This window comes from Hibiscus syriacus, unplaced genomic scaffold, assembly GCF_006381635.1.
Source record: "Hibiscus syriacus cultivar Baekdansim isolate YM2019G1 unplaced genomic scaffold, ASM638163v2 tig00111506_pilon, whole genome shotgun sequence".
In the NCBI taxonomy this organism is placed as follows: Eukaryota; Viridiplantae; Streptophyta; class Magnoliopsida; order Malvales; family Malvaceae; genus Hibiscus; species Hibiscus syriacus.
Window position 1 is genome coordinate 26423 of NW_024063109.1, and position 15734 is coordinate 42156.

Below are 15734 nucleotides of genomic sequence, written 5' to 3' on the forward strand. Positions count from 1 at the left end.
ATAACACCTTACTCCCCTGTCTGCCCCTCATATTTGCCAGGAATTAAAGATGATATAATAAATTTATAATTTTTTGAGGGTGGAGGGATGAAAAGTGTCATTTCAAGCACCAGTCACCTTAAATAACTGCTTTCTACAACATAAAAAACGCACTGAATGCAGTTGCACATTGCAAAAAGAAAAAATATTAATAATATTATATGATTTTTTTATATTTTTTAGGAATTATTAATTTATATATTTGCCAGGACCTAAAGAAAATATAATAAATTTATTATTTTATGCATTTAGAAAGGTATTATCTTAATACACTAGCCTAAGTCAGATTATAAGATTTGATTAATTAACCAAAATTATTTATTGAACAGTCATTTATAGAGGTTTAACTGTATCATGGCACCAAGTTAAGTCAAAGCAAGAGAGAGAAGTGGAACAAATCTTACGCAATCTCAAGTCTCAACAATCTTCGTAAGGCTGAAAACCCGAGGATCAGATGTAGATCGCAACTCCTCCATCGACACCTTGCACAGAGCCTTAACAAAGTCTATGATAGCCTCACTATTCAATTTTTGACTACGTGTGAATATACGATTCACTTCAGAGCTTCCAATTTGTTCTAACATGTTGAGGTTAGACACTAAATTGTCCATCTGTTCAGATGCGACTGCCCCAGGTGAATTACCTCCAATACCAGCACCATCATATTAGCCCCTCATCGCAGCAGCAGCAGCAAACTGAATTTTTCCCGGTCCCTTTTTATTTAAAACAGGAAGGGTAGTTGACTTAGCTCGCTTAGATTTTTCTGACTCATTCTGTGGAAAGGCAAAAAATGTAGCATCTGGAAGAGCACCCTCTCCCAAGAGATGCAAGTGCTCAAACCGGGATACCCAAGTCAAAATATGCTCCCAAGCTTCTTGTAAATAATTCCCATCTTCATCTTCATCTGCAATTGTAATTATTGCCTGTTAGCAATGCAAATGAAACTTTCAATGTTAGATCCTCAAGCAAATGGAATTTTTACTTGAGATCAAATGAATGGATCTCACTAAATCGTTCCCTAAGGCCAGCTATCAAAAGGTTTCTATTTGAAACCGGTACATGGGGGGAAACCAAATTCAGATAAAAACCAGCAAATTTGAACTAATGACATTCCTCTTGGAGTGAGGTTGAGCATGTCAACCATTCATTACCATCTCTAAACCAAAGTTACAATGAATATCGGCAACAGCTAAAATGAAATAATATGTTCTCACTGACGTGAACATACTGCACTACATAGTTTGCCAAGATACAATCATCTGAAAGGGGTTAGGTACAAGGGAAAATCACAAAATTGAACATAAAATAAAAAATCTCAGAAGATATAAAATAAGGTCACTAACAACATATCCAGTACAAATGAAACAAAATACTAACCTTGATTGCATCTATATTTTTTGGTTTGATATCTGCAGGAGAATGTAGTGAAGTAAACTTAGCTAATGAAGTCATAAATGCATCTCTATGGGTCTTCAAGGACATAACAGCAGTAACATGGATTGCACAGCGGAAGCCATCAAGACATAATGCTATCACTACGTCATCATCACTTTGGTCAAGAGGCACGCTGAAGGCAGACAACATTGGAGCCCAACATACCTCAATCATGAATCTCAGAATCACTACATCTGTGGCTGCATAATAAACTGACCTACACATTGCCAGAAGAATGGAAATCAAGGGATAATCAAAAGGAAAAAAAATTCTTCAAAAAATGACACTTTTCAGGAAACATGTTTTGCTAACTAAGGCGAGAAATCCCATTAAAAGTACAAGGTAAAAGTGATTCTTTTTTAAAAAAAAAAAATAGAATATTTTTTTTATTGGAAAAAAAATAGAATATAATAATTACTAAATCTAAAGGCAACAATTGAATGACAATACCTATTGCAATTTCACTTATTCCAATGAATCATAAAGGCAAATAAATAAAAAAATCGACTTCAGCTATACAAAGTATAACAGGAATCTCTCTTATACTAGAGCATCACTATGAAAACTTAAAAGTGGGATGTTCTTACTCTGATTTGCGTGCTTTCTCTTTAAATTGTTCTTGCATGTGTCTGATAAGATCATCGCTGGTCTCCATATGCTGGTCTTCATCACGCTTGCCTACCACAATATTCAAGATACTGTCCAAACCAAATATTCTATTAGAGTTCACAGACTGCTTCTGTTGAAAGGACAAATCATCTTTCATTTTTATCTCATTTCTTGATATCTTTTCGAATAATGATCTTAAGTATTCTTCTGGTAAACTTTTCCATCATCTATGCCACAATTGTTTCTTATCAAATCATCAGCTGACATCTGTACAATTCAATTTAGGAAAAAGGGGATCAATTTTCTTGCAGTAAATGTCAACGGTATCATATAGAGAACATATATGCACCTTGTACTTAACCATAGGGTTATGAGCATCAGTATTGTGCATTATGACAGAGTAAGCAAGGACATATGCCATATCAGCACTGATGAAGGCCTTTGGGTTACATTTGCAGTAACGCTCAGCAAACTTTTCCATGATTCGATCAATCTTTTGTGCCTCACCAGGCAATCTAAATCCTTGCAGAAAAGCTCGATTGCCTCATCAAACTCCATGCCTTGAAAGTCAAATGAGTCGACATAGGCATGCATTACTTTCAAGGACAAATCCTCCCTTTCTCCAGGATAATCACCGATTAATGTTTTGTTCAGATCAGATGCATTCTTAAGAAAAGCAGCTATCTCCTCTGGGGAATCACCAACCTTATTTGCTTGAATCAGAAATTCAATTCCTTTCTTAGGTTTCCGATTAAAAAGAGATATATCTTCCTGTCATAAGTTATAAATTAGATTTCACAAATGATGATTAGCTAAAAACTAGACGAGGTCAGATCAGTTTTCCAGATATTATTACGTACACACCTGAAGTTCAAGCTTGTAAGCTCAACGTTGCTCAATCGTTAAAACATCAGAAGCCTCATTAGAGGCTTCAGAATGAGAATCTGATCCTTCAGCAGGCTCATCCCCATTCACAGTTGCCATGGGAACATTTCCAGGTTCAGGACTGCTCTCAGCAGCTTCAAATCTCTTTGCAGAATAAGGATCTGGAATGCACAAATGTTTGTTCATCCAGACTCCCATTGATTTTAAAATAGAAACTAAGCACTTCATAGATTCAAGTTTCATGGTTGCTTCCTGGGGTGGAAATAGTGTTGTAGCTACACCAGGAGGAACACCTTGAGCTGTTTTCAGAAGTCCATTGACCATTCTGGAAAGAATCATAATGAAAAAAATGCAAAACTATAAACTACACCAAAAAGAAGCTAATTTTGGTTCTGTAATAAGAGTGTGGATCATACCTTTCAAATATGTTTGATGAATTGACATCACAATCATAGTTGATAAATATATCTACCAAGGTTTGTGAATCAAAACAAAGCTTGTCAAGAAAACGAAGAACTATCATCTTTTGCTGAAAGTTAGGTTGAGAAACATTTTCCAAGACCCTAAGGGTGCGTTTGGTTCACGGAATGTAAGATTACCAGTGAGAATGTAAGATTATCAGGGAATAGGATTACTGGGAATGTTGTATTTTGTGTTTGGTTGGCTTAACAGGAATGTAAGATTACCGTGTTTGGTTAAAGGAATAAAAGATTATTGGAATGTATATTTGACCAAATTGTCCTTATTATATATTTGTTTTTTAACAAGTTGAAAAATATTTATATATTTCCTTTAAAAAATTTAAATTCGTAAAATTTATATAATTTTTTTTACAAAATTAAAAATATAAAAAGATTTAATAAAAGGGTAAAATTTTATTTTAACCCCTGAACTTCATATAAAATTTTAATTATAGTTTTTTTTTGTAAATCTAAAATAGTTTAAGGATAAATTTTTAATTTAACCTTCGTAGAATTTTTATTATTTAATGACAGAAGAAGGATATTTTTGAAGAAAAAAATTTAAGGGTATTTTAGTCCAAAACGCCGGTAATCCAATAATACCTAAGCAAAGAGAGGTAATGACATTCCTGGTAATATACCCAAAAAATCCACTATTGATAATCTTACATTACTTGGAATATGATTCCCGGGCCAACCAAACTGGGGAATGTGGATTCCATTCCCATGGGAATCCCACATTCTCCCATCCAAACGCTCCCTAAGAACAATCATAGGACAAAATACTCCAATCTCGGCTTTCAGGCCAGCTAGAAACCTTGTCACCAGACTGATGAAAATGAAGCAAGAAAGCTGGAAAACTATCATAAGAGTTGAAGCGCTGTTCTACAATAGTGATAGACACAAGTATTGCTTTATGGCACCTATAAACCTGTACAACCACAAGCATATACACCGAGGAAAAAAAAGGTTCAAATTCAGGAACAAATATCAGAACGTATACTGTGACCAAACAAAAAACTGAAATGTGTATAAGCATTAACAAGGTATGTCAATTTTTAAAATATGTTATATATAAACCTCCATGCTAAGGCACGAAATCTATCTTTCAAAAAAAAATTTAATGTAAGTGATCCCAACACAAAAATTAATATATATATATCAGACAAATATAGATGAAAAGGTGGTTCAGCAATATGAATGCAAAAGAAATGTTAATGAAATCAACAGGCAAATGAACCATAGTTTTCAAAAGTAAACAACAGGGGTTAATGCAACTAAATTACTCAATGGGCATCTCAGTAAAACACCCAAAGCAATTTGCTAAATGCTGTGGGGTCCACAACCACAAGATTACGGAATGAGGGTTTAAACTATCTAGGGAAAATCTATACAATCAAGATTTTGTTTAATGTCACCTCATCAGTAAAAGACTTCTAAGATGCTTCCAAATCTAATAAAAAGCTATAATGTTTGTGGTCAATCCTACAAGACTAGATACCTAAATGCCTATGCGGTAATCAAAATATTAAGGGGTATATCAAGAGTTAAACATCGTTGTTTTTAATCCAATTGTTGGAGGTGTAATTAGAATTAAGGTGATTCGACTGTGGCTTAGGACGAGGATATATAAGTTTAAGGTGTTTGTTGTAATGGTTTATATCACCATAGGAGGATTTTCCGTGTTGTCTTTTGTATTGGGTTATTATTAATAAACTATGAGATACTCTTTTCTTCCTTCCAATGTTCGTTAACATACTTCTTAGTATGTGAACGAATACGAAGGGAGTTTTTAATGAAACCTCCAATTTCTTAAAAAAAAGAGTTAAACATCATATATTCCATGGATATAACAGTAAAGCAAATGACAAATATAAGCCCTAACCATAAGAAACATTCCAAAATGCAAATAATATTAATCAAATAAATGAGATAAAAATGTGCAAGGAAAACAATACCTTTCACTTGTTCTAAAAATAGTTCCAGCATTCTCTAACAAAATCTTCAACAACTCAAGCGCCACAATCTTCCCTCTCATCAACTGGGGATCTGCCAAAGCCTCTTTAGGCGGTGTCTTCATCGACAACTTGCAAAGTGCTCTAAACACCAAAATGCATCCCTTCTCAACTTATTCCCAATATGAGCCTCCAAATCATCATCTCTCTCTACTTCACCATCCGTCAACTCCCCTTTCCTCCCTTCTAGTGCTGTCTTATACATACTAATCTCCCAATATTTTGCATCCAACATATCTTTATCGGTAGAATCAAGCAAATCAGCCGGATTTGTGGTTTCAACGGTGGTAGTTTCAAAAGCACCATCATGGCCACTTAAAGAAACCCTACTAGATTCCACTGGATTCAACACTCCATCTATGTCCTGCATAATTTTAGTTATAAACCCCTGAACAAACTGAGTCATAGATCCATCGGCATCGGATTTCTGGATTGGTTCCATCAACTCAGCCAATACTATCGGCTGAATTGGTACCGCTGATGAATCAGCCTCCATTCTCCTAAAAACAATCACTAACATTCGAACCAAAGAAGCTCTGGCCGTCGTTTGATTTACAACATTTTTTACTCCCTAGGTAAATATCATAACAAGTTCTCACAATTTGCAGCAAACAGTCACCGTGAATTCGGAGCGAGATGGAAGTTACGGCAGATAAAAGCGTTTTCAAAACCAGTAATCCAATGGCGTCGTCGCCTAAATCGTGACACTTACATACATATTCAATCAATTTGGATAAGAGCAAGGCCTCGGGACCTCCGGTAAAATCTGCTTCACCACGTAGGTAACCATAAGCGATTAACTTCTGAATGCAATCAACGGCTGGGTCGACGATCTTGTTGAAAGTGGTGGCGCAGGCGTTGATAAGAGGGCTGAGAATGAACTCCAATTCAGTGAGTGAGTACTCTACTGTGCCGCCGTCGTGGAGAGAGCTAGGGATTGAGCTATCGGACTCCGAATCCGGCGGAGTTAGAGGCGAATTCGAGGGAGAAGTGAGGCTCTCCAGAAGAGATTTGCATTGGCGAGCGAGTTTGGAGTGCTTTCGCCATGAAGCGTTCTTTATGATCTTCTCGAGGGCTGGAGCTACCACTTGGCTCAAGCGGGAATCGACTTCCGAAGAAGCCATTCCCGAGTCGGATAAAAGGCATCGCTTGGTCTCACCACCTCGGATCTAGGGAAGAGGTAACGAAATGCTACGTTTCGTTTTATCTCTCTTCACAAGGACCAGGGGTGGATTATCCGAGTGAGAAATGGAGTGGAGTTGACTCAGTGAGCCTACACGGCAGTTTTGGCTCTAATTGCATAAGATTTAGGAAGGGAGAAATAGTGAAGAAAGGAGTAAGAAAGCTGGAGAGAAAAAGTAAAGGATGGTGGGCTGCTTTGATACTCAGAGGCTGAGAGGCAGACTGGTTAACTGTTAGGGGCTCAGATCGGTTTTTTTTTAATTAATTAATTAATTAATTTATTGGTTTCATGCTCAATTGCTCATTTTTTACCTATCAACCATATCAATGTTGCTAGGGATGTTTGTTTAGATTAAAAGTTGAATGATTCAAATGTTGAATGATTCAGAGGCTCTGTATGAATTAGCGCTGAATGTGACATGTCGTTTGATAATGGTTCTGAATCATTCAGAATGTACTTCTGTGCTGAATCATTCAGTATTGTTTTGCTGAATCAGTTAGCACTAAATCATTCAAAGATGCGAAACAAACGCGCTGAATGTTGAACGGTTCAACATTCAGCGTTGAATGATTCAAATTTAGAAACTATTAAATTTATTTTCAATATATCATCAATGCATATTTAATATGAAAATTGTATAATGGGTTATGATCCACTTACCTAACGTAAAACTTTTTTGTTTTACATAGATTTATGACCGTTAGATGAGTAAAAATAGATGGCTGAGATTGACTCCTTATTTTTTATTTCTGGTGAATATATTTACATTTCCTACTGTTAATCTAAGCATCTATTTTCAGTCATCCAACGATCCTAAATCTGTGTAAAACTAAAAGAGTTTTATATTGTGTAACATGATCATATCTCTTATATAATATATTTGTTTTAAAATTATTTATAATTGAATTAATATCAAAATTTTATTCATATATTTGAAGACTTAATTAAAAATATAAGTATTCAAATTATATATATATTTACTTTAGGTGTCTGGTTTTTTTTTTGTTGAAGTAAGTGCCTACTATTTTCTACGTTACCATTTTAAGTTTAATTTTGTTACGATTGTTAAAAAAATGTCAATTAATCAAAATGTGACACATGACATGTTATAAATATTTTAAAATTTTCATTAAAAACTTAAAACTAAATTTCTCTATAACTCCACAAAACCCCTAAAATCTCTAATCCTAAATTTCATTACCGTTGTTAACCTAAAGTTTTCTCTCTCGTGATCTTCAAAAGAGTAGTGATATAAATATTTGATGAATTCATTCAAGTGGTAATTTAAAAGTTTTATTCATTGGTGTATTATCTATTCAAAATTTGAAAATTGTATTAAAGATTGAATTATAAATACTTAAAGATCTTATGTGATATTATCATGATGATAGTAAAAATGTGGTGTACTATTTTTCCTTAATCGAAGTTTTGTCTCATTGGATTTTTCTGATAAGGTTTTTAATGAGGTAACTGTTGGGAAATAAAGCCGAGTACAAGTAATTTTCCTATAACCAGATTAGTGAGAATGCGAAATAAAAGCAGAAAAATAATACCCGAAATTGATAACGGAGTTCAACCAATTTTGCTTACGTCTCCGGACTGCTGCCTAAGAGAAAAAATTTACAGGTGTTTACAAAACACTCACTACTCACAAGAAAGCTCTATAGTATTGAGAGAAATAAATGATTTGGGATCATTTTGTAGCTAAATGAGCTAAGGTATTTATAGTTGAAGCTTAGGGACTAATCTTTGAAAATACCCTAAAGTGCAATGACTAAAAGTGTGATTTAACCATTACAAAAAAAATCAGCAATATCAGCCCCCTTTTGACTTCCTCATTTTCGGTGCCTACATTTGAAAATCAAGCCAAATATTGTTGAAAAAACAGCCCCTCCTTTGTTGAAATTATAGCCCCTTTATTTGACTTTAACAATCTCCCACTTGAAGACTGATTTCAATATTTCTTCACACCTAGATCAATGCAACACTATTTCTGGTCTTTTTATTCTAGCATGCCAACTGAAGCTGAACACAACTTCAATTTGTCCGTGGTCACCGTCTTTGTTAACATGTCTGTCGGATTTTGAGCTCTACTAATCTTTTCAAGTTTCAAAATCCCATCTTCCAGAAGAGACCGAATAAAATGATATCGCAATTGTATATGCTTCATTCTGGAATGAAAAGACAGATTCTTCGCTAGATAGATAGCACTTTGACTGTCGCAATACAATATATTATTTTCTTGTTTATTGCCTAACTCTTCCAAGAAACTTTGGAGCCAAACCATCTCCTTGTTGGCTTCCGTAATAGCGACTTATTCTGCTTCAGTTGTGGAGAGAACAACTATCTTCTGTAGTTGAGAAACCCAACTCACTGCAGTTCCTCCTAGAGTATAGACATACCATGTAGTGCTTCTTCTGATGTCGATATTTTCGGCTAAGTCAGCATCTACATAGCCTGTCAGTATTGTATCTCCACCTTTGAAACAAAATGCTTTGTTTGTGGTACCTCGCAGATATCTGATAATCCATTTGACTGCTTCCCAGTGTATCTTGCTTGGGTTATTCATGTACCTGCTAACAGCTCCCACTACATGAGCAATATTTGGTCTGGTACAAACCATGGCATACATTAGACTTCCAATTGCTGAGGCATACGACACCTTCACCATGTGTGTATGTTCTTTCGCCGTCTTTGGTGACTGTTCTTTGGAGAGTCTAAAATGAACACCTAAAGGTGTACTTAATGGTTTAGCATCTTGCATGTTGAACCTGGGGAGTACTTTGTTGATGTACTCAGCCTGTGACAACATCAAAGTCCCTGACTTTGTGTCTCTCTTGATCCTCATCCCAATAATCTGCTTTGCAGTGCCCAGATCTTTCATTGCAAACTGCTTCGACAATTTTTGCTTCAATTGTTGGGAAATAAACCCGAGTACAAGTAATTTCCCTATAACTAGATTAGTGAGAATGCGAAATAAAAGCGAAAAAATAATACCCGAAATTGATAGCGGAATTCAGCCAATTTTACTTACGTCTCCGGACTGCTGCAGATCTTTTACTAAGAGATAAATTTTACAGGTGAACACTCACTACTCACAAGAAAGCTCTTTAGTATTGGGAGAAAGAAATGATTTGTGATGATTTTGAAGCTAAATGAGCTAGGGTATTTATAATTGAAGCTTAGGGACTAATCTTTGAAAATACCCTAAAGTGCAATGACTAAAAGTGTGATTTAACCATTACAAAAAAATCAACAATATCAACCTCTTTTGACTTCCCCATTTTCGGTGCCTACATTTGAAAATCAAGCCAAATATTGTTGAAAAAACAGCCCCTCCTTTGTTGAAATTGCAGCCCCTTTCTTTAACTTTAACAGTAACATGTTATGTGTATTAAGTATATGTGTATTATTTTTCCTTCGTTAAGATTTTTTCACAATTTTACCTTAGTAAGATTTTAACGATACACATTATCTTCATAGACATGAGAGTGTGTCGTGAACATTTGTTTAGGTTTTTCTTTCCAACTGATTGCTCTTTTTTTATATTTGATTGACATGTGATGATACTAGTCTTAATGATGGCCGCCAATGGCGGAAATTGGCAATAGAATTGGGGTAAATAGGGATTTAAATTAAAATTTTCAAATTTTTTGAAGGGTTCAATTTACTTTTTTTTTCAAAAAATTGGGGTAAAACTAAATTTTTTGAAAATTTGAAAGGCTTAATGGATTTTTTTAAAAATTATGGAAGGGTTTAATTAAGAATATTAAAAAAATTTAAAGCTTAAACTGGATTTCTAAAAAAAATTGTGAAGGTTAAATTAATTTTTTTTTAAAAAATAAGGGACTAAACTATAATTTTTCAATTTTGAAGGGGCCATGACCCCAACATGCCTCTCTTATATTTTGCCTCCGATGGTCTCTGACCACGTGTATTTCTTATTTTCTTTATATGACATCTCTGACTCTCTTTTGTTTTTAATTTTTTTTAATAATTTTGCTTTTAACACACGTTTTCATATGCTTTTTATATGTTATCAGTTTTTTTATTGTTATTTTCATTTATTTTTTTAGGGTTGGATTTAACATTGCATCGACTAATTAAGATGGTGCTTATTTACCATCATGTTGATATTTCTTACTTTTGACTCTCGAATTAGATTTTGATATGTTGTTTGTGTTTGCGTATAGTTTTCTCTCATCATTCAACTCTAATTCACGATTTTTCGATAGTCTTTTAATAGTTAGATTTCATTTTTATTGTTCGTTTGTCAATGTAGTTAAATTTGTTTGTATCTATCTTTTGTTCGAGTTTTTGGTTGTATTTTTACTTTTTCCTTATATGGTATTTGTATGATATCAAGTGACTAACTTCTTGTATCAACAGAGAAATATTCTAATTATGTATTTAGTTTATTATTATGATTATATAGCTTCATTGTAATTCTGGATATTTCTCTTTTTAATAAAACTGGTGACTTCGTATCAAAATTATTATTATGACTTTAGTATTCATTAGAATTTTATAGCTCTATACGGTATATACATTATGCCTATAAATATAATATTTGGAGAAAACTTTGTATACAATTCATATTAAGATAATAAAATATTTCTCTTATTCTCATATCTATTATTCTCCTTATTTTTTTCATTTTATTTTTTTATTTCATAACAACTATCAAATTATTTAATAGTAGATGAATCAATTTAAACTAATTTATGTGATAAAAAGATTAATGTAAGTTAACTTTTATAATAGAGATATTAAATTAATCATTATTAATAATAAATAAATTAATATCACCTTTATAATAGAAATACCTGGCACGTGTAAGAAATTAAACTTGTTTTTTGAATACGTGACTTATTCATAACAATTTATTTAAGTAAATATGATGCTATAATTTATTTAACTAGCGAATTTTAAATAGAGATAACTAAACAGTAGTACTGTTACATATTATTTGTAACAATTTTTTTTTAACTCGAGTCGAGTTTTAATTTTAAATTTTAAATTCGAGTTTAATTTAATAATTTTAAACTCGTAAACTTCCAAATCGAGTCAATCAAGTTATAATCCTAAACCTAATAAATTATCATCTAGATTTTTCAATAACGACCAAGAAATGTGGTCTGGATTAATAAGATTTGATTTTAAGAAATCGAGTGTTCATATTGTTTTGTGTCATTATTATTTGCAAATTATTTGTTTATATTTATTTTAGTTTAAGTTTTATATGTGTTATATTTAAAATTATTTTAATCTAGATGTAAATATATTATGATTCTGTTGGTTTGTATATTATAATAATTAGTTTCCAATATAATTATATGAATATTCTTTTATTAATCCATGGTATTACAAAATAATATTTGATTTAAAGATTTTATAATGAAAGTTTAAACATTTTTATGGTATCTGATGCTCAAATTTAGAACTTCTAAGGATAACAATAATACATTCAACCGCTGAAGTAACTTAGTTCGTGCGTTATATGAATAATTAAAATTTAATTTATAGGCTGGGACATATCTATCTAGAGGTTGGGAGAGAGACCATTGTTTCTACTAAATTGTTTTGATATAATAAAATTTTAAGTCTTTTTTAATTTAAAGATTAATCAAATGATACTTTTGTTTCTCTCAATTTTTTTATTTAAATATTAATGGATTTTTTATATAAAACAATTTAAGTCTTTCTTCATAATCATTATAATTAAAATATAAATTCTAATTATAATCCTTTTAGTAATTTTATCTTTAAATTGTATTATTATTATTTATATAATTAATTATATTCAATAAATTAATTTAAATTATAAATTATAAAAAATCATTAAAAATCATAATATCAAAATTTAAAATTTTGATTACAATATACCTCATCTCATTTGATAAGTAGAAACTTTTACTTATTTTCATGGAGCCTTTGGGCTTTAGCCCATCTCTCTAATCTTTATTTTCCAAAAGAAACCCAGGACCGAAAGAATTTTCTCAAATCCATTCTCGCAGCTTCACTTCATCTCAATTCCAGACACGGATGTGGTATTTTCTTCATATTTCTCTCTATTTTTGGTTGTAATGATGGTCGCATCTGCTTGTAATATGCCTTTTTGTTCTTACTCAACGTACCCATTCATCAACAAGCAAATTCACCCAAAATCCTGGGGAAGTGGAAACCCATTATTATCCCCAAAACAACCAGCAAAACCCAGTTCTTGTAAACTCAGTAAACAACCACAAACTGCCTTCATAAATGCAGAGGAAAGAGGGTTAAAAGAAACAAATGAAGAAAAAAGAAGGTTTAAGTGGGTTGAGATTGGTCCAGACATCACAGAAGAGCAGAAACATGTGATCGATAAGCTTCCGGTTAAAATGACAAAGCGAAATAAAGCTCTGATGAAACAGGTTATTTGTTTCTGTCCCCAAAAAGGGAGTTTGAAAGATTTATTGGGTGCTTGGGTCAAAGTTATGAAGCCCAGGAGAGCTGACTGGCTCGCCGTTCTTAAAGAATTGAAGATAATGGAACATCCTCTTTTATTTCGAGGTATGGTTTACATTTCTCATTATTTCAATTCATTTCTACATGTATTTTATTAATGGGTTAATGCATTTTATTTTACTCTGATTGAGAATAAATTGGTTGAGGTTCTTTGATGAATTGTATAATGTTTGGAAACTATAATTTTTCGACAATTTCCAAGTTCCAACTCCATACATGATATTATTCTGAAATGGCTGTACTTGTGCATTTGGTCTTACTAGTTCATTGGTAGGGAATATGGAGAAGGGGGCATTAGGGGTTTATTCTACGGTGCTAGGACTCTTCATTTTTTTAATGAAATATCTGTGCCCGACACTTGATATGTGATATGACCTCGGAGTATCCTTCGAATATATAGAACAACTTAGAAAAATCTAACCATATCTGCATCCGACACTTACACCCGATCTCGAGTAACATAGGGTGTATTTACAAATGTAATGTTTCAATGCATGTATGATTTGTTTACTGGAATGATATCTTGCTTATACAGCACTGGTCAATATCGACGAGGACTAGTTATTGTTTTTTACTTGTTGATTAACCTAACATATTGGTTGTGTGTGTCGGATATCTGGCACGGGTAAATTCAACCTTTTTAAAGTTTTTCCATTTATTTGAATGATAGTTGGAGCAAAATATGTATAGCTTCTGCGGGTAGCTTGGAGATTATAAATCACAATTAAGACTAGTTTATTACTTGTGGTTCTGAATTCAAAACTCCTTTGGCTGCACCATGGCAATGAGGGAAAGAAAATGGTGTTTGCTTCATGTCTTATTGTTCTTTGTCTAGGTGGCAGAAATTGCGCTGCTTGAAGAAACTTTTGAAGCCAATATTCGTGATTACACTAAGATAATCCATGGTTATGGGAAGCAAAACCGGCTCCAAGAAGCTGAAAATATTCTCGTTTCCATGAAGAGAAGAGGTTTCATTTGTGATCAAGTAACTCTAACCACCATGCTTCACATGTACAGCAAGGCTGGAAATCTTAAGTTAGCTGAAGATACCTTCGAAGAGATTAAGCTGCTTGGCCAACAACTCGATAAAAGATCATACGGCGCTATGATTATGGCTTACATCCGAGCAGGAATGCCTGAACGAGGGGAGGGCTTGCTTAGAGAAATGGATAACGAAGAAATCTATGCTGGAAGTGAGGTTTACAAGGCCCTGTTGAGAGCCTACTCCATGAATGGTAATACCAAAGGTGCACAAAGAGTGTTTGGTGCTCTTCAGATTGCCGGTATCTCTCCCGATGCTAAACTCTGCGGGCTCCTGATAAACGCATATCAAGTGGCGGGTCAAAGTGAAGAGGCACATATTGCCTTCGAAAACATGCGTAGCGCTGGTCTCGAGCCTAGCGACAAATGCGTAGCGCTGGTGTTGGCTGCTTATGAAAAGCAGAACAAGCTTAATAAGGCCCTGGATTTTCTCATGGATTTGGAGAGAGAGATGGAGTTGTGGTCGGAAAAGAAGCTTCAGCTATACTGGCTCAATGGTTTAAAAAGCTCGGGGTAGTTGAGCAGGTTGAACAAGTCCTGAGAGAATTTGCTGCTACATAAAACACATGCCAAAGTTCCCACAAGATGCATTGGTGTTAAAATATTCATCTTTAGTGTCTTTATCACCATCATCTTGTGTTCCAGCAACCTGTTGTACTCTTGGCTCTCGGCATCTTTACACTGTGGTTGTTCGTTGCCTTATTTTAGGTAAGAGATTTGTCCTTCTATATAACTATACATGTTTTGGGTATAGTTTTGTTTTTGCTAATTTTAGCACTTTTTACTGGATAATTTTGACCAGGAGTATGAACATTTTCCCTTTTGATAGAAAGACCGGTAGTATCTGTCAATGGATTTTGACATTTGGATCTGTGTTACATTTTCCCCTTTTCAAGGTAATACTTTGTACTGTTGTTCGTGGTGATCGTCAATTGTACTTGTATCTGCAGAGGAGATCTCCAGATTAATATTTTCATTATGTCATAGAGTGTATCAACAACTCCACCAATAATATAAGAGCTACTTGTACAATATATATATTCGAATTAAATAAATTGTATGATGCAATTGTACGATACACGTGATATTTCTTTTATTTATTTTACAAATATGTGATAACTTCTGCCCAACAAATTAAATTGATTACAATTTATCTGTTAACCCAATTAATATGTGTTATTAACCATCAATGATTAAGTGTTAATAGTAAGTATCATTGTCATTAAAGTGTAATACTTTAATTCAATCATTCTTGAATTCGGATAATTCTAGTGTTATTCGGAATCAATAAAGTGACTAATTATTTTCCTTTAAAACATTTTTCTTAAAATCCCACAAAACATAACGACATAACATTTAATCCAAAATAAATAGTATAGTTTAAGTTTACAAAGTATGAATCTCCAAATAGTACAAATCAAATATTCAAAATAAATTTTAAAAAAATAGAGTTGCGACTGAATACAAGTAAGGTCTATGATATATATGTCCACTAAAATAGCTCGAGATATATTTTGATCAATAACATCTGAAAATCTAACTGACGATTGTGCTCCTCGA

The 15734-nt window shown here is 33.4% G+C and overlaps 2 pseudogenes; one reads left to right on the top strand and one right to left on the bottom strand.

The window, feature by feature from the left end:
• Positions 1-449: 449 nt before the first annotated feature.
• Positions 450-6835, bottom strand: LOC120164229 (annotated as a pseudogene).
• A 5764-nt stretch (positions 6836-12599) lies between these two features.
• Positions 12600-15208, top strand: LOC120164235 (annotated as a pseudogene).
• Positions 15209-15734: the final 526 nt, after the last annotated feature.